This window comes from Pithys albifrons, chromosome 29 (genome assembly GCF_047495875.1).
Source record: "Pithys albifrons albifrons isolate INPA30051 chromosome 29, PitAlb_v1, whole genome shotgun sequence".
NCBI classification, from domain to species: domain Eukaryota; kingdom Metazoa; phylum Chordata; class Aves; order Passeriformes; family Thamnophilidae; genus Pithys; species Pithys albifrons.
The window spans coordinates 6,027,098-6,052,135 of NC_092486.1; positions in this window are offsets into that span (position 1 = coordinate 6,027,098).

The window sequence follows — 25,038 nt, forward strand, 5'->3', positions numbered from 1 at the left end:
CATTGACTGCTAATTAACATTAACTTACTGCTTTTGTACAATTTTCTTTGGTAGCAAGGCAGGTAGGAAATTCTCAACAGGGCTGAAATTGCACCATAAAGATAGTTTCTGTTTATGCCAGAGTTGCAAAAAGAGAAGTAACTATCACAGAATCATGGAATGGTTTGGATTGGAAGGTCCTTAAAGCTCATCCCATTCATAACACTGCAGCTTTTGGATGGGGGATGGAAGGTGGTAGATAATTACCAATTCTTTCTGAGAAAACACCCTTAGGTCAGAAGTCATCAGCAGCATCAATTTGGGAATTACTGAGGGATTCCAGTGCACATTTTAGGAGCTAGATCAAACCACAGGACCCTAAAATTTCAGGTTTATGACACTAATCCTGCCAAACACTTGGTTTCCTGCTGAGGGGGGGGATAACCATGTGCTTATGGGATGAAGACCCAAGGCCATGAGATATATCTTACTTAAAACAGATCTAAACTCTTCAAAGACGGCAATGGCTGAGACTGTCACTGACTTGAATTTGGCTCACATTCCCAACCTCTTGCAGTAATTTCAGAGCTGGTACTTAATAGGAATTATTTCTCCCTCAAGAGCGATGTGGTCGTGACTCTCTGAGCTTCTGATTTGCATTTAGACTGCAAGTAAAAAACTTTTCTTTGCAGCAGCCATCTCCTAGTCCTTCACCATGTGAATATTTCTGCCCTAATTAATGTCACTTAATGTGAAATATTATTCTGTGTTCTGCAGAGTGGCTGTAAATTATTTACTTGTAAAACATGTTGACTTTTCACGAGTTGTTTGTACAGTGAGCGCCACCACACCATCTAAACTGTAGGGGGAGAGAGAAATCAATCATTCCTAATAACACCCAATAGGAGGTTTACCACATGTTATATCAATTTTTATGTCCGACACAAATAGCTGCAGCCATTACTTTGGATTTTTATTTTCTGAGGGAATTAGAAATTCACAGTTACCTTCTGCTTCCCTCATGCTGCCTTGGAAATAACACAATGTAAAGGTGCTTTGAGTCTTTTTTACACACTAATTAAGGGGGCACATTAATAAAACACCATTTTATAATATTGATTAAGGACACACTCTATATGAAGCAAAAAGCTGATTTGCATGTGAGTTAATGAGCCCAGAATCAAACAACAACACAGCATCAAGTAATTTAAATGGGTTTTTAAAAAATCACATTGAAACTTACTGCCCATTCCCCATCCTACATATTCTGTTACTTTTTATATGCATTAAAGTTTTTTGATACTTTCAATGAATTTATTACTTCTCTTATTTGGTACTACTCAGTTTTGGTATTGAAAGGTATTGTATTAACCCACCAAAAGACACCCTTAATTCAAACACCCATAAAAAGCAGAGGTTTACTGTCTTGTTGTTTTTCCTTTCGGTATTTATGCCCCCAGATTTTTCTGCACCTACAGTAAAAATCCTGATCCATGTAGGATAACCATAGAACAGCCACAGTAATTCTCTGGATTTAAGGATTTCCCACAGCAGCAAGGCACTGTTCCACTGTGTGACAGATGATCTGTGCTGAGTGATGGATCTGAGTCTGCTCCTTTTACAGATATTAAAGTTGTCAGTTACCTTGGGCAGTGTTGACCATCTGAATCACTAAAAGATCATCTAAAGCTCTACAACCAGGATGTGTTTGACACATCCACTCCTCAGGCACAAGCAGATTTTCTGGCATAAGGATGAAGTTCATCTCTCCTGAAGTCAGGGAACAGGTCAAAGACACAGAGTGGACAAAGAGGAATAATGCAAAGTGGCACAATTCTCACCACCACTGAGTCATACCAAATCTGTACACATATTGAAAATTCTGCCAATGCACAATTCATGTGAGGAAAAGGAATTGAGGAATCAGTATAGGAAAAAGAACAGGAAAACCAGAATAGGAAATAAACAATAAAAATATTAAATTAGATTTGCAAAGCTGGATTCTTTTCTCCTCTCAGTTCAAGTTGCCAAAGGAGTGAAAGGCTTTCAGGCTGCCCTTGTGATACTGTTGTCCTCTGACAGCCACCAGTGACTGCAGGAGTGCTCAGTTTAGCAACTCATCACCCAATAGAGCTCCTGTTCTCCTTCCCCCGGCCCTGTTCAAGCCACTAAATGGGGCAGAATAAAATAACTCCATTTTATCTCTGCCACTTTTAGGGAGAAAGGATCCTGAGAAGGCTGATCCCATTTCTAATGTCATGCCTATATGTACCAGATGTGCACTGATAAATCCAACAGAGAACAGAGGGTGAAAGCAATAGCACATAGATCTGCAGTTAAGATGGAAACTTCAGCAGGATTTCACCTTAATGCCAAGCCTGAAACAGAACTCACAGTGATCAGTGCACACAAAGCACTGAGCAGCTTGTGTCTCTCACCCCAAATCCCCTCTCCATCCTCATCACTCTGCTCTGCTTCTGAGGCACCATTTCAGCAAGTCCAGGAGCAGCAAACCATGGCCCATTTCCCTCCTCTATTTTTGCAGCAAAGTCACAGGTAAACAATGAATTCTGCTGTGCACAAAGTTGATGGCATTTAGCACGCAGAGAAGCTGGTAGATATTTATCAGCCAACTCATTGGCTAAGCATCAAAATGTTTGTTATAAAACTTAAACACAAAAGAGATGCACAAAACTGCAGCTTCAGATGGATCACCGATACTTTCTGTGGTTTTATCAATACTTCAGCTCTGGTGAAATACAAGTAACAAAGACTGATGTTGAAACTGTAATTGAAGCATGAGAACTCCAATGAAAGCTTTTCACTTGGAATATTTTAGAAAGGTCCTCAAAGCCCCACTATAGGTAAACCTATTTTCTCTGTGACAATTGGTATACATTTAAAAGAGCTGTTTATCTCCATTGATGCTTAAAGCATCATTTGATCTCAATTTCCCTGACATTTCCCTGTTTTCCAGGTTTTAGAGGGCCTAAGTGACTGCAGTGCGTTATGGGCTCACCCAGGTGGGCCTAGATTTGGGCTCTGGAGTTCGGACTAGGCCGAGGCTGTCAGCTGACTTGAGCTGGGCTGAGCCAACAGCTGACCTCTTCTAGCCAGTAATTTTGTATTCCATACCACATTATGACATCATCTCCAGGGAAGCAGGAACCAGTGTGGGAGTGGTTATGTCAGTGGCTTCTCAGCCTCCTCTTGGGAGGACGCACGATGCTGCCCCAGGGGGGATGGAGAGGACCAGGCCCACCACTGGCTCACAGGGGACCTCAGGAAAGTAAAATGTGTTGTTCTGGGTCTCTCCTTTCTGCTTGGGTTTGTCTCCCTGGGGAATAAGCTTCTTCTTAAGTAATGTGTAGTTAGGACAGTAAAGTTTGTGTGTTCGTTAAGAGGTTGAGGTGGGGAACTTGTTGTTGCAGACTTGTGTGAGTGTATATTTGTACTCTCTTCTAATTGTCTCTTTCTTTCTGTGAAAAATATATGTAGATTTAGTATAAATGCAGTTTGAAGTGTTTTTTTTTCTTTCTCCTCTCTTTTTCCTCCCTTTCCCTGGTGTTAGGAGGGAGGCTTTTCTCTCTGTGCCTGGGGGGGTTGGCAGTTGCTCATCTCAAACCAAGACACCGTGTAACAGCATTGAACCAAGAGTGTGCCTGAAAAATGGTAGTTCAGACTCTGTTCTCAAAAATTAATGAACAATGTCCCTATAAATACACAATCTATTCAGAATGACACTGGATGGTTATTAGAAAATAATAAAATAAAAAAATAGTATTCTCACTCTGCATGTTCTTACACTAATTTACATAGTATGATAAATTATTTAGAAATCATTTTCAACTACAGAAAATCCAGTTTACCCATTACTTATAAAAAACCATTACAGCTACTTAAGTTTCCTATTACAGCCAATTTAATTTATTACAAAATAGCAAGTTCATAATGTTTTGATCTATCAGAGGTACCAACAGATAACGGAACACTAGAGGATATTATTGCCATGAAACATAAAGAAGAAGGGAAAGAAGTAATTTCCATTTATAGTGGAAGGTAAACAGTTGAGATCATAAAATGGCCAGTGTAACTAGGATTAGAATTAGAAATGGAATAGAAGAAGAAAAGGGATTCCATTTTTAAAGGCTTATTTGTTATTTATGTATATGCTACAACTATAAGTTTTAAGAGGAAGAAAAACAATCTTGTGATAAAAGCTGCTTATTGGAACTAAATCTGAATTCTGATTCTGACTGTTCCGATATGAGACTGTGTAAGTTCTTTCAACTGCCTGTGCTAAAAACTCCTCAGCCGTAAAATGGGAATGATATTTCTTTCTTTACTCAACTTTTTTCTCTGGCCTGTTTGTATCACCATAAAGACAGTGGCTCCTTTCAACAACAAAACAAGAACTCCCCAGTCTTTGGAGAAGAATTTTGCATCTCTATTTGTGCTTCTATGAATCACTCATTAGTTTCTTCCAGTAATTAACACGCAGCACTTTGCCTCAGTTTACTGTCAGTTTCTTTAAAACATTTTAAAAAATTCTCAAATAATTCCACTAGAAAAATATGTGGCGTTTCTAGACTGGTGCCAGGGTGACACTGTGGCAAATGTCTTCTCTCGCAGTGGGACAAGACAACCATGCAAAGGAGTGGGGTCAAGGGGTTAAACACAGCACAAATTGAAGCAGGTTTTCTTCACTGATTTTCCAGGCAACATTTTTCAAGTGCTAGATTTTATTTTGTTGCCCTCCTCTATCAGTTATCTGGATATTTGGAAATTTCTCCTTAACTAGATACTTGACTCACCTTAGAAAAAAAAAGATGAGTTTGTTTATGTCACCCAACACTGAGCAATTGCCAAGTTACAAAAACAATGTTATTTTTGTCAAACCACAAAACCAGACTGAAGCCAGCGGCTGTAGCCATGAAAGGAAGCTGAAAGCCATTACCCAATTTCCCAAGCATCAATGAGCAGGCCACAGCTCAGCACTGTGATTCAGCAGCTTGTCTTTAACTTATGATGAATTCAGAGCTTCGTTGCTGGTGATCCACAAATGGCAATTTGCTTTGCTTTGCTTTAAAAATCACATACTGGAAATGAAATGGAGCAAGAAGGCAAAGGCAAAATCTGAAGGACTGTTGCAACATAACTAAAGAAACATGTTGCAAATCTGTTCTTCCCGATGGTTTTTCACTTAAACACAAAGCCCTACTTATTGTGGTTAATGTTTTCCCATCCTGATCAGCACTGGGCTGAAATGAAATAAAACATTTATCTTGATCTTCAGATCCTTATCTTTGGGAGTTATTCTCTTACTGTCTAGAATTTCTGGAGGGGAAAATAATGCTGTTCTTAACTTTAGGCTTTGAATTAATCTTCCTGGAGGAAAATGGAAATCTTCACCCTTTTTAAACTAAGGGGTTTGCATGACTGGAATATTTAAGTTAGGTTGTATTTTAATATTTAATTCTCTTTCCTTTCTGATGGTTACTTGGACACACAAGCCTTTTCAGCTTGTGGCTGCATTGCACCAGGAGCTGTGCAAATTCATAGATCAAAGAGACAAATGAAAAGTCAAAGTTTCTGGGATCTTTTCCCCCCAGGTTCGCACAGTCAAAAATCAATGTCAGTATTTCAGCCCGACTTGTGCATCTCAGCCTTCCAAGTATCCTCTCTATATTCCACTAATGGTAATAATGTTGTAGTTGCTTCATTTCAGACAACAGTGAAAGGATGATGTGATTTCACTCCTGAACCCTAAACCAGGACCCACAGCCAAACATAATCCCCTGAACGTGGTACCAGCACCTGGACAAGACCTGCTCCTGCCTTGCACAGCCAGACCCCAACACCAACAGAAACAGGTGGTCTTAAAACATCTTATTTTTAAATATTCCAGGTGTAATATCCATTGCACGAGGGGTGCAAGGGCTTTCCTGAATGGAAAGTGAATAGCCATGAATCTGAATCATAACTGAATGCAGGCTGAGGTCTGCAAGATGCTGGAGTATTGATGTTGGTTTGCTCCTCTAATGCTATGTATTAGTTCAGGTAAGCTGATGTTAGCATCTCCTTGGCAGGAAATCCACAAAGAATCAACAGATTTGAAAAAATTAATACTTTATTTATACAGCACAGCTGAGCATATGAGATTAATTTTACTTCTCCACCTGCCATTTAAGTTAACATCACCCCCTCCCAAAGCTGATGTCATTTTCTGAAATGCTGGTACTTCAGCCCTTCTTCCTACATCATGGAAAGTAATTTAGTCAATATGTTTGCTTACAGATGGTAACTCTCCAGAGTAGCAGGGAAATTAACGTAAAGACAAATGTCATTCTGTAATTGTTTACATCTTGTAAAATCTCCATTTATTTTGTTTGCTCTTTGTGGCCCAGCTGATCTTATCACTGCAGTTTAGATGGCCAGGCTGGAGGCAAAAATGAAGGATCTGATCAGCTGCAATTTTTGTCTTCCAAGTGTCCTTAAAATACTGACAGGTGTTTTGATTTTTAAAATTTTTTTGAGATTTTTGTTCTGTTAAGGCAGGTAATAAAATCAAGCTGTGTTCAAAGCAGGCTCAGCATGATTTGGGTGCTGATGCTGTGAGGATGGCCCTTCCCACAGGGACTCTCATTGCCTCTAAGAAAGCAAGCTCCATTTTTCTCCCAGGCAGCCACAATGACCCCTTACTCATCCATTAATTCCACATAGAACAGGCTATGGAACATTAGACACAGCATTTTGCTGTTGGTTGGACACCTTATAGTAGGAATAGACCACAGTCTGCCAAACTTTCCTCATGGGTTTAACCTAAATCACTTTTATGATCCAAGAGAGATGCAACTTCACATGTGGAATAGTGTCTAACCATTAAAATCATGATCTGTCCATGGACATCCCATCAGCAGAAGGCACAATTAAGCAACAAAGAACAGTCCTCAAAATCTGCACTTACACTTATAAACCTCCATTTTCTTATATTAACATTGTCCAGGACACATGAGAACTGCTGATGTCATCAAACATACCAGAAAGAGATGGATGCCAGACAAACTGTTCTTATTCTGCTGCCCATATACCAGCCCCTGCTCCCTTGTAGGGATTACCACAAGCAGAAATCTATACGAGTGTTTCTGCCAAAGTCTGAGCTGGAATCATGTACAGGTGCCAAACTCAGAGACTGTAACCCTGAGATAACATTCAGGAAGGGGCTGCTTGACTTGCTCCAAATGAGATTTGTTTTGAGCATGTACATGCAAGGTAAGGATTAGTTTACAATGTTTTCATGTTTACGGTGTTTGTGGAGGACTGAGAAAAAGGGGAACACAAAGAAAAACAGCAGGTGAGGTGAGATCAACAGGCAGGAGGAGGAGGAGGCTGAGGACAGAGGGGAAACAAACAGGGAGAGTATTTTCTGCATTGCAGTAGCACCCCTAGCCCTTCAAAGAGACAAGGCAGGGCCTGACAAGGAGCTGCACAAGGCTATTAAACAGCTTCCTTCCCCCCAATAATTAGCAAAGCTCACTCATGAGCTAAAATGGGAATATCATGAATATTCCTGTGCCAATGCAATAATCCAGCCCTGCCTAGACAGTGGCTCCCAGTGTAACCAGGGGAACAGGGACCTTCAGCTCCTATGTACTCCTTTCTGAGGTTAAAAAACTCCCCAGTCTGTGGGAATGAAATAAGAACAGGCATAATCTCTCCACATGAAAGTTGTGAGTGCCACCCTCCCTCTCCAAGGGGTGTTATTTTAGTTCACAACACATAAAAATGGAAGCTGGGATGAGGCAGTAGCAAATGCAACCATGTCACTGGAAACCTGTCTCTCAAAGAAATGGTTTTCCTTTATGCCAACAAGTCTCTGCCATTCAACCCTGCATTCAAAATGCCCCCCGATGACGATGGGATGACGACAGAATGAAAGACTTGAAGGAAAAAGCCAAATTTACTCACTCCATTTAAAAAAATCCAAACAATAAACCAACAAGTCCAGACTTGTAAGTGTATCATACTCACAGTTCATATGAGATTTTTCACAGCTTATTATCAATGGACTGCATGTCTTTTGTTCCAGTTCTGAAGCAGAGATGACCTCTATGGAAAATTTTTCCAAATGTACATTCATTTTTCATTTTCCACATTTCTCCTATTAGTCAGAACCAAAGTCAGGTAAGAGCAGCACATCAGTTGCAGTAATGCAGAACAAGAACTAACTTCTGCACCTTAAAGCCCATTTAACCATAAGGTGTTTCTTGACCTTAGAAGTAAGATTAAGCCTCAGAGGATTTCCAGATGGAATTTCAAGATGTCCTACTAATTTTCCAAACACTTTTCTAGCCAGCTTTTCTCCTCGAAACCCAATCCCAGATGTCTAAGCCTGCAGCGAAGGCACTTCCCATCACATAATGAAGTCTGTTTCCTATCACCTGTGTACTGGTTCTTGATTACTGCAAACCACATTAATCTGAAGGGCTGCAGCACAGACAGAAACTTCCCAAAGACAGAATTAGTGATCAAAAGCTGGAAATAGAAACCAGGACTTCTGAGGCAGCCTGAAAAGAAATCCAGGGACAATCGACTCTGTAATCACCTGAAATGGAGAGATAGTGAGGCTGAAAGGCTCTTTCACTTTCTGATTGAGAATGAAAAGCACAGAGAGAGCCTTTACAGCCTGTTGGAAATGAAAAGAGGAGAAATTAGGTTCAATTCTGGCAAGCAGGAAAGGTCCTTGTGAGGCACTGGCCTGTGATTTTAAAATGCAGTCCTTGACAGCCCTGGAGCCATCAAAGAAAAGGAAAATGATTCCAACCTATTGATTCTCTTCCTCTAGGCTTTGCTTACAAAGTTTGAATGTAACCCATCTAAAGGTTGAGAATCACCATTTTTAATGAACATTAGGTACATTAGTAAGTTTGCAGAGAAACCACTGGATGCTCTTTAGATTGAGGTACTACAGAAACAACACTGACTTTTTTCTGGTTTTCCTGCTAACAAAACCAGTACTGTTCACATCTGCAGTTCATGAACCTGATCAATACGAGGCTGCACTGATTCAGTCATTTAAAGTCCATATGGGATCAGATCCCTTATTTTGCTCTCTTGTAAGAGAGATTTATATTCAGTTCTTTTTTTCTTTTTTTAAGATTTCAAAATATTTTCTCAGTCTCTCTTCTCCAGAAGAAGCTACATGAAGTGATTTTTCCTGCAGTCCTCCCTGGGCACAACATGTCACACCTGACTGTATTAACCACACTGTTTTGGAAGCATCTGGGCACCTTAGTGTCCCACTATGACAACAAACATGTGACACAGGCTGGTGAGGCAATGTCCTTCTGGCCTTCTCCAGTCCAGTCAAAACAACACAAAGCCTTAACGCAGAAGAAAACAACTGCACTCCCTTATTGATATTGATTACTCACACTGAAAAGACAATGCCATTAAAAGAACTGCAGAGATGCACAGAATCAATGGAGTCCCATTAAACGAAAGCATTTTTTCATAGTTTTTCCATTAAACCCTTTACCATACTTGCTGAAATTAAGGAAGCAGGAGGAGGCTCCCCTTTCTGCTGCCCTTTTTCTCAGAAAGGCTGTGTGATGAACACATTAGAAGACTGAAATACTAATGTGTAGTACAAAGCCATCTGTGTGCCCTCCAGCATGACAGGGAGAGGTATTACTACAAACATCAAGCTCTGAAATCTTTGAGTTTTTAGCTTGATGTTTGGAGCTTGGTCGAATCAGAGCACAGTTTCCACTCTGAGAATTATTGGTGTGTCTTTTAAGTCATTGGTACTTCTGAGCAAGGAAGGTGCTTTGAATACAGCAGGGATCCTCAGAGAATGAAGCTAAGGCAATGTCAAATCCAGACTGATGTTCACCTGCATTCCCAGGATAGTCCCAGGAACCCAGCAAAGGCAATGGCAAACCCTAGTCAACGTTAACCTGGCATTCCACTTTCAGGTGATGGATGCTCACAGGGAAAAACTGGATTTTCTTTAGTGTTGTGCTGACCTTCTTCAGCAAGCCCATGGGAAAGCAGCAGTAAAACCTACCCAGAGAACTGCAGGTGTCTACAGAAGATTGTGTTCCTCATTCTCATGTTAGGGTTTTTTGAAGGGCAAAGGTGCCTTTCGTGTGAGAGATGCAGAAGAATTCTGTGACATGATTGTTTAGAGTACTGAATATTTGTTACATACCACTGGGGAAAAAAAAATCAATTATTGCTGGGGAGTAATCCCAAAGAAGCCAATCGTGTTATTTTAATGGATTAATGTAACACATTGTTTTTGTGACCATGATTTTTTATCCTCCTTTTTTTTCTAGCACTGCAGACTGGGGGGATGCCATCAAATCAACCAAGTGATATGGCTGCTGCTGAGAGAACAATCAAGCCCTTTGCGATGCCCCATTTCTCCTTCCAAAACTGTACAGGGGACACATAAGAGTCTCACATGTCTCAGACAAATACTGAGATGTGTAGTGTGTCATGTCATTAAATTATTTAGCAAAAACTCTTTCATCACTGGTGCCCTGTGATGTAATTGTAGTTTCCAAACAATACACCGTTAACATCTGAATATGTAACACACATGAAGATTGAAATACTGCTTTAATCTGCATAATGAAATCCACCAGAGCGGTGTTCAAATGTTTCTGCAGCCCAAAACCAGCCAGAGAAAAGCTGTCAGAATTGCTGTGATTTGGAGAGAAGCAGGCAAAGGACAGACTCGCCAACCCTGACTGCATCCAACTGAAGCTACAGAGGGAATTTAAAATACATAGCATACAATTATGCAGATGTGATTTTAATGAGGGCTTCCCAAGCACATTTATTTTCAGATTTTGCAAGGTTAAAATCTAAGAAAATGGCCTTCATACAGACTCAGTTCACTTGGGCCAGTGGCATCCTATTCTGTTCCATGGTTGCCATGACACAACAGACCAGTTAACACCTGGATTCTCATTGCTGCCAATCTGAATTGAATTCAAATTTATAATACCCTACCAGCAAACCACTGCAGAGAATAACTGGCATTGCTTAACACTAACAGGAAAAAAATCAAATTACTGTTTAGTACGTTCTAATTCCGTGGGGAAAACACATAAGGATGGATACATCTGACATCCATTTTAGTAATCAGACTATTTTAGTAGATAAACCAGTCAAGAAAACAGCAGGGGTTTAATAAAGTATACATTATGTAGAACAGTTACAGAGTATTGCCACAGACTGGTCCCTCTGATAGTGAGCAGTAGGAAACGTTGTTCAGCTGGAACAAAATCTTGCAATGCAGTATTTAAGTGAGTAATAAATTTCATGGTGAGTTAGCCTGTAGGTTATAGTCTGCAAAGCAGTTCTCGAAAAAGTCAGGGAATGTCTGATATATTTCCTTTTTCCACCCAACCTTTCAATACCACATTTACCAGTGAAGGATCTTAAAATCATAAAGAGTTTCATAATCTTCCTCCTATATAAGGAATCATTCATATACATTGCAGACAGAGCTACAGTCCAGATTTTATGACTTAGTCAAGTGAAACCAGAGTCAGGATCTGAGCCTGTATGTGCAGAGCTCCTCTGACTTTGTTTGAACAACTCCTGTTCTATGCACTTAGACTTAAATGCCCCAATTGATGCATTTCAAGAGGATAAAAATACAAAAATACATCAAACATTGTCTTCTGACCATTACACACCCCTGCCTGAAAGTCCATTTCAATATTAGACACCTTTTTACCTACCAAAGGACTCACAGAGTCCTCACACCTGTGAAAATACTGAACAAGTGATAGACAGTCTAGATAATTTATAGCTAAGACACTTGTGGAAACAAGATGCTTTCAACTCCCAAGTGGCCAACTGGCCCCTGGCTGAAAGTTTTAATAATCTGGTGCTAATCCAGAAGCCCCTAAAGATGATGAATATCCTTTCATCAGCATCAGCTAGTGCTGGATCAGTCCCTATGAACTCAAGTACTAACAGATGCACAAAGTATTTGTAAGGGATGGAACAAAGAGGAGCCGCTCTGCCTCTGACATCTCACTTTATATTTTGGGATTTACACTTTTGTCTGTGCATTTTGGAAACTGCACCCTGTAATTATTGAGCCTCATAAAATATATATTGTATATAGTAACATGTTGGCTACGGTGTTTTCTTCCAAAATAACTTGTAGGCACTGTATTTTCCACTGGATATTTGCCCATGGCAGTAATAAAGGTGTCACACAGGGTGTGACTGACCACTTTGCATCCCTGTAGTCTGCTTTTCTTTTGGTGTTTTAACAGTGTGCAGCTTCATGCCATCATCAATGGGATCAATAGTGATAATAACACTTCAAGACAGCTTTTTAAAACTTTTTTCTTGAATATGTTTCTTTAAAAGAGATATGTCCCTAGGTGTGATACTTGTTTTTTCCTGAGCAGATGTAAAGTACCAGAAAGGAAGACATTGTGTATGAACCACAGAGATGTGAAGATAAAAAGAAAAGACCTTTTTTTAGTAATAATGAAAAGGACTACAAATATGTGAGAAAATTTACAGAATAACCTGGATGCTAGAATTTAGGAGAGCCCTACATATTTCACACTTCTCATTGAAGAGAGACAATTATAAAGCAAGAGAGCCAAGGTGCTGTGGAAATGGGCCTTAAACTGCTTGTTTTACATGTATTAAAACTTCTATGAAAAAAGAAAACTCTTGAGTTGAGACATTCTAAAAAAGAGACTATTTACCTCAAAACATTTGCATTATATCACATTTAATTATTATCTACATTCCTGTTTGAAAGTGTCCTCTAAGCCCTTGGAGAAAATAAGTGGAGTTTCTCCAAAGTGGAGCTGCTTTTAATAAAAGAAATTCTTCTGTGCAATAAGAAAGATCACAAATATTTATAATTAGCATGTTGCACTGCAATAATTAAACACTGAAATTTCCAATCCACAGAGCCTAAACTGCTTCCACATTGTATTACAGATCTGCCTCAGGAGTGGAGCTGCTGGGAAAACAGTTCTGCTTTATGAAAAAGTAAATGTTATAAGAGGTGTTATTTCTCCCTATCCACTGCCCATGCTCAGCACAGGGACTGAGGGCTGGCTGGTGGGGATGGGACAAATGACTGCTGTAAATGAGACCGAGCTGTGCTGAGGGGGTGAAAAGGCTGGGTTGGCCACCAGTAAAGTAGATTCTTTCTTACACACTTAGGGACGGGTCTGTGCAATCATTCACTGTGCCTCCCAACATACATCCCATTCAGTGATGCTATGATTTTATCCAGCCACACCATCAACTTGTCCTTACTGCTCAATTAAACTTCATTGAAGTAGGTCTTTTCCAGGAGCCTTCACCTCGGTCAGGGTATCACAGAAGTGACACTGAGACCATGAGGAAGCCAGTTATGAGGAAAAGTGCCTCCACTTGACATCTCTTCACAATTTATTTGTTGTTTATCTTTCAGCACAATGTAAAATGATTTGGCAGCAGCTCAGATGCTCTTTGTCTTGATGTATTAGCCCAAACCATATATATACCATAGTTTATATGTAAAAATATACATATGCATATATATATGTGTGTGTGTATTAGTCCAAACTACATATAAACCATATAATGTCAAAAAACAACTGTTTTAAATGGAGGGTTCTAAGCAACACACCTTTCCCCCCCACAATGAAGCGGATAACAAAATTCTATTTCAAGAGCTGATGGCAAAAAAACATCTCAACAGGGACATAATTGTATTTTCTATTAATCAGATGGCAGGGGGAAGGACCAATTGACCTCGGTGTGTAAGGAAAAGGAGCCACTAATATAAATTTCAGGTTTAAAAACCTTCTTTCTTATATAAGATTAAGTTCAGGGAAATGATGCTAATTTCTAGTTCTCTCATATTCCCCATCAAATCTGATATTTTTAAATAGAAACTGAACTAAACAATTTCAAATGTCAAAATGTTTGCTTTGTGGTATTAGTGTATTGATTCTTCCATCCTCTGACACAGGAAGAACACAATGTCATTGCTGGAGTGGAAAATTACACTTCTGATTACTTTAAATGTCAATATGGTCAAAATGCTCCATCTGCTCTCACATCAAACAGAGACATGATATTCCTTTCCCGTGCCTCAGGAACAGAGTACTTACAAGGTGAGGGAAAATACTGTCTTTAAGGCCATGCAGTTAAGAAAAACATCTTAAACATGAAAGCCTGAAGAAGCAGCTCTGAATTTTGCTGTCATTATTTGTTCTCTGCAACAGGCTGTGCTGAGCTTGAGCAAAAATCCTTGAAGTGCAGAACGGACAAACTCAATACAAAATTGTGTTAACCAATGGGACAACCTAAGAGAAAGGGTTAGCTCGAACTTGCAGATAGGAGTGTTAGAAGGGAAAGAGATCCAAGTCTTTACTGCCTTTGGACAGAGGGAAACAGAGCGCCAAAGGACAGGAAAAATCCAGCTGCATCAATAAGAAGATGGGTTGTAGGTACCAAAACCCATCATAGCTATTGACACTATGATATTTAGTACAAAGGTATTAATTTTTATTTTCAGGGTCAACTTTGAACATAGATCTCCCTTGAAACTCCATTAGGGTGCTACAAGATGTAGTGAATCTGCAAAATATCCATGATAGAGTTAGTGCTGTGTTGTGGGAATGGCAGATAATTCCATTTGCAGTTCACTTTCTTGCCATTTCTAAAACTGTTATTGTAGAGTTCTAATCTCTATTTTCCACAGCACAGCAGAAAGGCTCCAGCACAGCTTCTCAATAAGCTGAGCTGCTTCCCACAGCTCTGCTGGAATTTATTTCTTCCTCTCAAAAAGACACTTTTCAGTTTCAAACAAAAATGGGTTTGTCAACTGGATGGATTTGATAGTTAGATAAATGTGTTTTATCAACCGAATGGATTAGGCTATTTGCATTTTGTCACCACAATATCATTCTATCCTGCCAATAACACATATTTCATCAAAGCTTTAGGCCACCGTGCTAACACGGTGTGTTTTGTCAACAGCCTAAATCCATCCTGTCAACAAAATCCATTCGGAAGGAAAATAACTCAATCTCTTCTGTCAACATCAGGAGGAAAATCTTGGTGGTTAGTGCATGGAAAATAAAAACAAAGCCCACAGTTTAAAGTCCATGTTTTCAGACCAATATAAGAAAACCACAAAGTATCCATGAACTTAGCACAGGTAAATTAAAACAGTGAGAAAATTAAATAATGCATTAACATTTCCTGGGGTGACAATTACAAGAATTCATAGGAGACTGAGGCCCAGAAAGCTGATTTTTCTTGCTGACAGAAGCAGTAAAAACGTTAACAAAATCGTATTGTGGGCTTCTGGAACTTGCAAATTAAATGGACTGATCCAACTGTTTCACTCAGTCATGGTATTTCCATTCCACGCTTTCCTGCAGTCCCTCTGTGAGGCCTTTCCTTCTCCCTTTTACTTCTCCATAATATAACATTCATTTCCAAAGTTTATTAAATAATAGCAAAGCAAGATTGCAGATAGTAAAGTCTGATACCTCCAACTTCTTTCCTTGCCCACAAATGTGTTGTGGATATCGGCAGTCATTTTCATTTCATACCCTAAGTCAATAAAGATGGATTGTATCATATAATAAAAGTCAGGTGTACTTTAAAAAGCTTTAGGAGCTCTGGATGCCTACCTTGGGAAGCTGCAAAAGAGCCTCAGGTTTTCCTGAGGTCTCAGCAACATCCTACTTTCAGAAAAGATGGGATTTTTTCCAATACTCTCAAGTTGAGCACAAAAAATCAAGCACCTTTTATAAAATTATATTCCTTTTTTATGGAGTTTGTAGTAAGGCCCAGCATTATATCACATGCACTTCTTGGGAAGGATGCAGCAAAGACATGAGTGCTGAAAGGAATTCCATATTCCATTCAGGTTGGATTATTAGCAGGATAATCAGGTTTTAGGTACATTTAAAGCTGTATCCTGTATGCAAAATAGCTATTTAATGTATTTTTGTAGTAACTCTCCTAATTTTTTTATTTTTGCCTTTCAATCCTCAGCTTATTTTAAAAGACAGTGAAAATCTGAATTTTATTTTAAAATTAGATGTTTTTTCTCTTCTCTGCAAGGGAAGATTAACCAGTGTGGACCCTAAAGCCCTAAATGTCAAAAGGCAAAAGAATTAATAAAAATGTTTCTTGACTATACAGTTCTTTGACTTAAATGAAGTGCTTGATTTTGTAACTCTCAGAGCTGATAACTTTGGAATAACCTTAAGCAGGGGAAGGTGAGAGAGGAGATGGAAGATACTTAATAATCAGAAGCAGATGAAAATCTAACAAATAATGTATTTTTCAATATCTAAACTGAATATGCAAATAGATAATTCTGGGGCCATTGCAGAGCAAGTTGCATTCTGTCTCTTAGCCTGTCCCAACTCTTGATAACACTACAAATAAAAAGATAAAAGTACATGTTGTGAAAGATGCTTTTGAGCGCCGCAGACTAAATTAGAAATTCATCTTGAGCAACAAGATGTCACATAGATCACTCCCAGTTAAGGAAAGCCTTGCATCAACAAATTTGATCCGTTTCTTCAGCATTTCTCTACCTCAAGTGAAATTCCTGCTATTTTAAAACTGGCTTCAGCCTCTTATTAAAAGGAGCCTTCCCTTCCTCCATCTGGTCTCTGCTAATTATCAGCCCTTTGAACTGCACTGTTTGGCCACGGATTATGAAGCAAAAGGATTCATTTTAATCACACAAAACAGAATAATAAAATGATCTCCATAGAGAATTGCACAGTGGGGTTTTTTCTGCATCTACAAAATGATCTTAAAGTGTTTAATGATTTACTGCTGTAGTTGCTTTGTCTTTCAAAGCTTTTTGATTTTGTTTAATATGCATGCTGTCTTCCAGACCCTTGATTACAACACTCACCTTGATCATCTACAGCTTAGCAAGTTCTTCCCCAACTCTGCTTCGCAATATTTGGCAAACAGATAAAAACAAAAACTTCCTATTAATAGAAGGCTTGGAGATTGCATTGTGATCCTTGGAAATGGGATGCAACACCCTCATCAATAGCAAGACTAAGTTATTCAGAACAGGGATCATCTATTTTACCTGGGCAGAAATTCATAGCACTGCAGAAAAGTTGTCTCCATCTGATCAAAACAAATGGCTTCTCTGCCTGCCAAATTCCTACCTGGGTCACACAAACACTAATCCCTTGGCACCTTTGGAGAGTGATTTCTACTCTCTCTCTCTCATTAAATTCTTCTCTATGTAGATTCCCTCATCCTCTGTAACATGTTAGAAGGGATATTGTTCTGATCAAACAGCTTCAGGAGTATCAGAGCTGACCTGGCTCTAGGAATGCAGAGCATTATTGCATGCAGTCAAAAGTGTCAGTCCCAAAGACAAAAGGAAAAGTTAAAAATCAGGGGTAATTCTAAGGAGAGTAGTGAGCTGTCACTAATATAACGCAGTGTCAGGGACAGAGGAAAAACAGAGAAAAAACATAGAAGGAGGTGGGGGTGAGTATATGTACATACCTATACCATCCTCTAATATATACAATCTACATACAATCCCATTTCTGAAAACAAGCAAATAGTTGCAGAGGTACCACGAAGACACAGAACACTGTCACTCTGAGGAGCAGTGGAGGAGGGCTGGAACAGTTGAGCACTGGACAGTTCACTAATGGAACAAGGCACTAATTGAAACCCCAAGGAGATGGATAATCAGGCTCCACAGACACTGGCACTTTGACAGCCCAGCTGATGGTTGCTCTCTTCCAGTACAAAGGGACTGTCTCATTTCTCAGTTCCCCACACTGATGGATCTCATCCCACTCAATTCCTAATCAGTCAAACTTCATTTTCACAGGCTTCTTTTCTAATAGGCACAGGTAGTTTGAAACTTTACTTAGTTCTGAAAAGACATCATTTCCATCATGAGCTGGGAAACAAACCCCACCATCCTTGCCCAGTCTTTAGCTCATATTTGCTTTCCTGACTGAAGACAACACAAAGACATCCTCAGCTTTTGGCACCTTGCAGCACTCTCTATATGCAGTACTTCAGAGGAACTCCAGGAATCAAGGGTTCAGCCCTGTGCTCACTGCCACCCTCTGATTTCAGGAGGATTTGAGTTGCATCTGAGGGAAGTGGAATTTTTATTTCTCCAGTGAGCAATTGGTTTTCATTCCACATTTATCCTACGGTCAAACTCCAGGTAGATTGTGAAACCTCTGGAATCACTTCTGAAATGCTGTGATTTACAAGCCATTAGAAATGGTTGACTACAGGAAAAGACACCAGGCTGTGAGCCAAGAAACCTCAGTTCAGTCACTGCCCTGCTGCTACTTTGGAAAGTCCTTTCATTCCCCTGTACCTACTGTTTTCTCTCCCAGACTTTATTACCTATTAAATGCTTGGACTGTAAATTTCTCCAGGTCAGACATATGTGCACACAGCAACCTCTATAATGGAGTGTTTGTCTCATTTGGTCCCTCTCTGGACTGTAACAATCTTCAAAGTAGAACTGCAAATCCTGCCCCCCATCATATTTCCACAATATTTAGAATGAAAAGCCCCACAAAAGAGCATATGCATATTCGTCACGGCCAGAACAAGTTGATTATTTTACTTTCAAGAACTGACTTCCAGCATTTCTCCTGCAGGATTTCTCTATTTGCATTTTTATTAAAACCTTATCAGGTCTAATGCCTCCATTTGTCATGGTACAATTATGTGAAACTGGAGATTAGGCAGGGGCTTACACATCCCATTTTTCAGGTATTTTATCATGCTCTTGTAGTGTTGGCATTTATCAAGTCAACACCAAATGGTCTTCTCCACCATCATATGTACTAATGGTTCCTTTGCTCCTACTGCCCGATCCCTTGGTTTTCCCATTGACTCTTCCCTGACAAACTGCCCCTCATTAATATCAGAACTGCCATTAGACAGTCAGCCCTGTGCTTTGAACCAGGTATTCGCAGGAGGGCTGGGTGGAATAGATGCCGATTAGAAGTGAACTCGAATAGGAAACCACCAGATAAGGAACCCAAAGAATCACTCAGCCTTTAATCCTAGCAATTTAAAATACAGAAACAGCAGGCATATTATTAATGGAAGCTTTCTCCACAAGGGCAAAGGATATCCTGTGCCCCTGCAAAATGCAGAGCATTCAAAGCCCTGAATCACCCCAGCTTAGTCAAACACCTCTTCTCTAGGGGAAAAAAAAAAAGCTCCGTGATGCTCTTTGCTCTCTGGAAACAAAACATTGTGTCTGTAATGCTCTCCCGGAGGAAGGATTTGGCACCATAAATTCATCGATTAATTGGGATACCGAAACAGAGCTTTGAAATTGTCACTGCTTTCTATTAAATGCATTTCAGCATTGCTTGTCAGATACTAAATTAAAAGCCCTTTAATTTAAGCACAACAGAGGTAGTACCTAAGCTGTCTTCACTCCAGTTCCCAAGGCATCACTAAACTTAAGAGGTTATTTCAGCCTTTGCAGGCCCTTCCATCACTTTTGACCTCTCTGAAGACACTCCAGTAATTCCCAATCCTTGAAGAAGTGCAAGGAAAGCATACTCAGCACTAGTGTCAAGCTCCTACTGTAAATCCTAATGTAATTTTTAAACTGCTCCTGCATTTGCGCCAGTATGAAGCACATGTGTGAGCTGCAGACATCAGACACAAACCCACATGTTAATGGTTGCACTCTATGATCTTAAAGGTCTTTTCCAACCTAAATTGTTTTGTGACAAAAATATTCCTGTGTGATTGTACAGACAAGCTGTGGCTGCTCCATCCCTGGAAGTGTCCAAGGCCAGGTTGGATGGGGCTTGGAGCAACCTGGGCTGGTGGAAGGTGTCCCTGCCCATGCAGGGGGTGCAATGGGTTGGTCTTTGATGTCCCTAACCCAAACCCCTCCATGATTCTATGATTCCCATGACACACTTTTAAGATAAGGCTCCTTCCTCTGGAGGAAGAATTGTGATGGCATGTGACTGTGCCATCATTTTGTTTCAGCAATAAATGCAAAGAAACTCCTTGCCGACAATCTCTCTGCTCTGCAAGGGGCAGACAAACAGAGCAGCCCAATGCCATCAGCCCTGGAAAAAAGATGTCTGATTGCTCCAAGTGCCTTTGAAAATTTACTTATCAGGATAGAAGATAAGACAGTGGCCAAGCATCATCAACATGGAAACTTATGTCCAAGCTGAGGCCCTTTTCCTGAGGGTTCATGTTATTAACCTCAAAACAATTCCAAACCAAGTGTAATAACAGTAAGTCTTAACACTCAGTGAAGTCAATGGGAAAGCTTGAAATGAAATTAAGGGATGAGCTGAGTGGGCCCAATTCCCTTTTTAGTCTGAAGTGACTCCATTAAACTCAGACGAGCAATTCCCAGGTGAACGAGAAACTGTCTTTATCCAAGACCTGCCTGCCCTGCACAGAGCCTTGTCAAAAGGAGATGAAATAAGGGCTGGCAGCAGCTGTCTTGCCTGGGAGCTTTACTGCCTTGCTCTTGGTTCAGAGAGCAAAGATCCGTATTACCAGTACCTGGAAATGGCTCAACAGAGTAAATATTTCAAAGTGGACCTTGGCAGATAGATAGCATAATTTTTATTCCTGAATTGTCCAGGGAAGGAGACACCTCTCACCTGAGCTATCACCTGAGCTTAATGAAAGATTGAAGTGGAGAGGAAAAAACCAGGAATGTGTGGATCTAAATTTTTAAGTGTCCATTTGTCTTCCCAGTGAAACACGTTACAGGTGCTGGGCAGAGTCACAGAACAACACAGCAAAATGGCAGACAGCCGCCTCCTCCCTTACTTACTTTCAGCTCAGAAAGCATCTATTAATTCCATGCAGTGGATTTCCTGTATGGAGAAGAGATGCAAATTCCAAATGATCCAACTGGAGAACAACATCTGGGTGACATCTCTCCTGCCTTCCCATTTCAGTTCCAAATATGTTGCTATTGTAATTTATTAGTCATGGATTAATCCACATTCCCTTCTACTGGAAAGTAGTTTTCCTAAGTCCTGCTCCTAAGCCAATCCTCAAGTTCTACAAAGTTACTTTCTATGTGAGCAAATGCTATTGCACCCACCCCCCCCTAAAAAAAATCACAAAAAAAATCAGTGAGGCAGAGTCAGCTGATGGTGCTCTGAAGCAAACAGTGGCTCAATCACTGGGAAAAAAGCCTCACTTGGCACAAAATATTAAAAGCAGCAAAGCCAGTTTTCAGCAGCACAAAGGAAAAGAGGCTTAGCAGTGCAAAAATTACACTTCCAGCACCATAAAAGCTGGGCAAATAATGGAAAAATTTATGCAAGCCCAAAGTAATTTGGTGATGGATGGGGAGGATTAAGCTCTCTTGAATAAGTTATCCTCTGCAGAATGTATTTTGGCCTGACCATGCTGCTTGACAGGAAATGGACAGATTAACTGGCTAAAGTTTGAATATTGTATTGTTTCCCAGTGCTGTCAACCACCCAGTAGCACACACGCAAAAACAGTAATTATTTTAGCTCTGAACTAGATTGCTGAAAATTCCTCCCCCTTCCTTAAAAACCTTTATCTTTCCAAATGAACACAATAAAACTAATCTGCATCAAGACCTAAAATGGATTTATTAAAGTGTATTAAATCCTCACAAACACTGTTTAATGCAGTTTAATATCCTTCATAAATGTAATATGATACATTGACTGAGACTAATCTGAATCTGGATAAGAATTAACAATGTGCTTTAATTAGTCCAGTCTAAGTGAAAAATTTCTGAGTTTCTACATTTTTAAATACTACAGAAGTTTGTTTAAAATGTGACAGTCATAAAACACTCAGGGGATCTGGCTCCTAAATCCCTTACATGTTTGAGAACATCAACTTTAAGACTGATTGCACTCTACATTATCATGGGACAACCCATTTTCTTGGAGGTAGTTCAGGATCTGGTGCAAAATGGGTCAACTTTCTGATACAACCTAGCATTGTCCCTTGAACCTTAAATTGTTAGAGATGTGAAGTTATAAATCAAAACCACAGAAAATAATTTATATTTCTAAACATAGAATTGAAGAGCTACATGATTTATTTCCTTTCATAAAGATACAGAAGTGAAATTTTTGTTTCAGGCCACGCTACATTTACGATTTTATTTAAGGTGGATTTGTTTTATTTAAAAAATACACTTCCATGAATATGGTGTACTTACAGGTTGGTTCTACTGATGGATCTCACAGGACCGCATTAATACATATTAAACTTCAGACTATCTTACAGTGAGGCAAAAAGCATGAGAGTTACTCCAGTTCCCCTCACACTACGAGTTACTTTCATAAAGAAGTCTTTGTGAAAGTAGCGTAATAGACACTCCTGATCAATGATCTGCAAACATCTTCCTCAAGTGCCCCACCTCAGGGTGATGTTCAATGATTTTGTAAACTTTTAACAATTCCTCATGTTCCTTTCTGATGGTTGTGGCATCTTGAAAGGAGAATACAGTCTATAAATCACAAAAGGTCTGAACAAGCACAGCGGCAAAGAGAGGCAACATTTCTGCTGTGCAAAGACAGGAATCTTCTCAAAATCCTCCCGAAAAACTCAAATAAACCTCAAGGTAACTCAGCTCTAATGAAACTGCACGGGCAACAACTTCATTTTAAGCCTGTGTATCCATGAGGGGCCATTGTCCACAGCTTATTTCTACAAAGTTCAGTTGCGAGAGGGTGTAAACCCCAACATATTCCCAGGGAAGGTGGCTGTGATGTGTTGCTGTCCCAAGAGGGTGGTTGTTAAAAGCACATTGTTCCCCATGCAAATGATGCCCTTCCCTCCAAAAGTGAATAAAGCAAACTAAAATCAGATTCCAAGAGATGGAAAAGAACACGATTTCACAGGTTTTATAAATAGTTTACAAAACTCCAGCCTTTCCCAGATCCTCTAGGTGATTCTAACATGCCATTTTCTTTCTGTCCCCATCTGGGGGCTGTAAAAGAGAAGAGTAACTAAAAATTGCTTTTTACCACTCATTCCCTTGACTGTTTGGGGTACAATCTGCTTCTTCATCTGCATCTGGATACAGAGCAGCAGGACAAACCCTTGTCTCTGCCACAGTACCTGCAGTTTTATCCCATTGGATACAAGTAAGCAAGTCCTTTCTGCAACTATTCACACATTTTTACACACAATAACTAGATTTTTCTCACTGTCAACATGCTCAGACTACACAAAGTGAATTTCAATAGTAGAGGACTAAGAAGCAAAGCATTTGCTGGGGTAAAAAAAGATGCAAACTCCAGCTCCTAAGCCAGCGTAGGAAATGGGAAAGAGCTGGGAAATGATTGATCTGCTCATCCCATTGAGCTGCCATAAGGTGCTGTCAAGGTTTTTATATAACTTTCCTTCAAAAGCCTGTATTTAAATGAGCAAGAAGGCAAAAGCAGAGATAACAAAAGGCAAATTTCCTTAATTTTGCAGAAAGGGACACAGCTGAGATCCATTTCTAACCCTCATCTCTTCCACTGACCCTCTAATCTCCCGTGCCAGCCTTTTCAGCCCAGGAGACAACTGTGGGACTGGATGGTGGCCAGAATAAATAAAAATTTTAAAACCCCCAGAACTAGGTTAATAAGCAATCCTTTCTTCTTGAAGTGTTATTATTAAGCTTCAGCAGTAACATTATTTCACGTATCAGCTAAACCAGTGCTTGAACTGCTGCTTGATGAGCACCCTCTTGGCTGGGTGTTGATACTGCACTCCTCGTGTCACTCCTCTCACAGATTCCAGCCTTCACATCCCTGATGCTCCCAAACAAGAGGTTTCATATCCATTGTATAAGGAGTGCTTACTGACAGATATTGAGACCCCATGGTAGGTAACATAATCAATAATCAGCTCTCCAACAGTCTGTATAACAAATTATAGTTGGCATTTAATAGAAATGCAAATCAGAAATAGCTTTAACACATCAGTTGGTGTCTTAAGTCACATAATAAATGCACCACTGTCCTGTTACATATTAATTAATAGCACTATACATCTTTAATGTATTAACAAAGATGTCATTCAGATAGGAAAATTCAGTTCATTTAAAATAGCAATGAGGTTGCAAATGTCCAGTATTTAAAAATTCACCTGCTCTTTTTAGTCACGACAAAAGGTCCCTTAACTAACACATAACTGCCTCATAAAACTTAAATTGCAGATAAAATTAAACTGAGCACTTAGGAGTACTGCTACAGCATGTTTGACTCTAGGTTAGCACAGAACACAACAGCCAGAGCCAGCAGCAGCCCCAGACCAGCAGAATTAACCAAAGAACCACTCCAGAAGCTGCATTATTTTTTGACATGGTATGTGCTTGAAGCAGTTCTCTGCAGTAATGGAAATCAAGACAACTATTCAATTTGTAACCTCACAAGTGTCCCTGCTTGTCTGTGTATTCACCCAGCACTGGCTGGGCTATAGATACTCTTTTATCAGGCAGCAAAGCCACCAGGAGCAGAGCAGCCCTGTCTTAAGTGGCACATATTGACCTGTAAATATTAAAGCTTTCAACCCTGAGTTCCCCCGAGGTGATTACAGCCCACTCAGAGATGATTTTTTTTTCCACTTAGTTTCACACTTTGCAACATGTCGGTTTGAAAACTCCCAAAGACCAAACCAAAATATCTACAGGGGCACCAACGGTATTTTTACTCTGAGAGTTTTCCTTTCATACAACACCAAAAGAGATGTATTTACAACCTATTGGGATTTTTCACACGCCTGAAGTCAGTGCAGAAAAGCTTTCTTTGCTCTAGGACTAAGAATTATGCTAGAAAATTTAACATAATTACTCCTTCCCTACCTTGTTAGTAAGGGCCCCAACCTCAACCTCCCCAACCACCTTCACTCCGTGTGGTCCATCTCACTGTTTCCTGTGTCCTCTGCAGAAGCTGTTGATGCCCAGAAATATTTGTCTGTGTTCAGAGCAGCTTTCAACATCTTCCCCACCAACACCACAACTGCTCAGAGCTGTTGTAA